This window comes from Lytechinus variegatus, chromosome 12, assembly GCF_018143015.1.
Source record: "Lytechinus variegatus isolate NC3 chromosome 12, Lvar_3.0, whole genome shotgun sequence".
Taxonomy (NCBI): Eukaryota; Metazoa; Echinodermata; class Echinoidea; order Temnopleuroida; family Toxopneustidae; genus Lytechinus; species Lytechinus variegatus.
Window position 1 is genome coordinate 3,810,064 of NC_054751.1, and position 2,376 is coordinate 3,812,439.

The following is a 2,376-nucleotide window of genomic DNA, read 5'->3' on the forward strand; positions in this document are numbered from 1 at the left end:
AAAATTGACCAAACTCTAATAATGGCTCTGCGAACCGTCGAGAAACGCCTTCTATTTCTAAAGGCATGGTCACACCGTCCGAGCATTGTTGGAGCGGTCGTGGAGCGGAGAGAAAAAATCATCACCGCTCGCTACCATTCACCATTTTCAATTTAGATTGTTTTTTGTTTGTTTTTTCTATTTGCGATTATTTCCCCCAATTTTGTGACCGCTCCAACAACGCTCGGGCGGTGTGACCAGGCCTTAAGCTGGTGATTTTGAAATCACCCTTTAACATGTTTAAAGGCTGCGGCGTTGTGTCTTCGGTTCCTCGTCTTCTGTCTATCGTCTGTCGACCGTCTATTTTTTTTTCCTTCAAAGTACACGTTTTTCTACTTTCTCATTTAAGTTTCCTGATTCCCTCGTGTTCCAATGACCACCGGAGTTCCATCTGAAGCCAATACGACCCCTATGTCGTGAACCTACCATTTTCCGACGAGTCCAATATAAATAAAATATATATTATTAATCAGACAATGATTGGAGTGGGAAAAAAATGTCGAAGGTCTTCTTGTCTTGTCTTGACTGTGTTTTGTAGTGTACAAACGCGCTGAACGTTGTATACATGCGAAATGACGCGGTTTGTAAAGGACCCCGATGCATCTGCGATCACCGACCGATGTCTTGCCGATGTTAACCACATTGGCCATACATCGATCATACATCGATGCATACCGGTCGAACATCGGTCGGGTAGTGACCAATTTCCGGACAGATATCGGTCGACAATCGCCCGATGTCTGCTCTCAAAGACTTAACCTCCGATGCTAAGGATTCTCGATTCTCGATTCATGGTCGGACATTAGACAATACTTACACGATGTGTCGAGGATGGGGGGGGGGGGCGATTAAAAAGATCGGTGGGGACATCTGAAAATTGTAATTCCCAGTTATCTTTGTCCGATCACCCTCCCACCCCTCCCCCGGTGCTACCTGAGAGCCTCGGTCATCGTACAATTACTACGGGTGTCCAGCCGGCATCGTTAACCTAGTCGGACTGGAACGTGACTGACTTAATCTACTCTTCAGACACTGACCCTACATCAATTCAACGAATCGGTTGATTTTTGGCAGTCAATCGGACACTGAGTCGACAATGGTCAGTTTCTTTCCAACAGTCGGTTTCTTTCCAAACCGGCAGTCGAGTATAATTATGTTGTACATCCAGTTTACAATGTATGGTCAAGATATTTGCGAGGCTACAAAGCAATCTAGGGCGAACTGGCCGAAAAGGAATTACTAGTATATGGATATATCGTTAGCATGTCTATATCGGAAAAATAAGGATAAGAACACACACAATGGCACTTTGGTGACCCAATGAAAAATCACACACAATACTTTCATACCATTATGACATTGATGATAATGACTGACTAGAGATTGTAATCAATCCTCGATGTCGTTTTGAATTAAAATGGAAATAGCGCCACCACATGGTTCATTCGGTGACATAAACTTTTCATGCACACGAGATCTGGGACTCCTTTGCAGTATCCGTTGATCTTAAACTTGGTTAATGGTTATCAATCAGAAACGTTATGTTTACACCTGGACACGGGGCATACTCGTCGACGGACGCGAGGCAATATCTATACACTGAATTTACTTGTATTAAATGGTATTACTGCCCCATCACTATTCGTATAAGAGTAGGGGAAACCCGGATGTAGTGGTCCACCTGCATTCCCCCAATCAGTTATATCGGGAGGAGAGACCTGCGGGTCACAGTGATTCAGTTCGCTTTTCGCCTCCCAGGCTCGGGTGACGCCAAACAGATACTAGTAATAGAAAGTTTTCTTTTTTTAGTTAAGAAATTGGCAATGATAGAAAATAAAGTACCTTTATCATGTTTATTGTTTATTTCATTAACGTATATTGCACATTTTTTGAGGGGGGAAGTGCCTCCTCTGACCGCCCCACCCCGCTTTCGACAGCAACCATATCTCCATTGATCTCAAAGCTTGCATAATACGCGCAAAATATTACGTAACAATACACGAAATCAAATACGCGAAGGCATTGTTTCGTCATAGTCATGTGATCGAATTACCACTGCTGGTTGGCTGAAAGTTTACCACGTCACGCTGCTGCCCTTAGAAACCACGCTCGTTGCCAAGATCGCAACCACAACAAACAGTTCACTTTCTGATTTATCGTGCAGTCGAGAACACGTAGTGTCTCTTCTTTCGAGTTTCCGAAAGCAATTTTGCAGCAATCTTTGCTGATACTATTAACTGTCATTCTTAGTTAGATTGTAGAAACAATCTTTTGAGGTGAGTTCACAATAAAAACACAGGAAAGAGAGGATTTTCAATAAATGAAATGAATAAAATC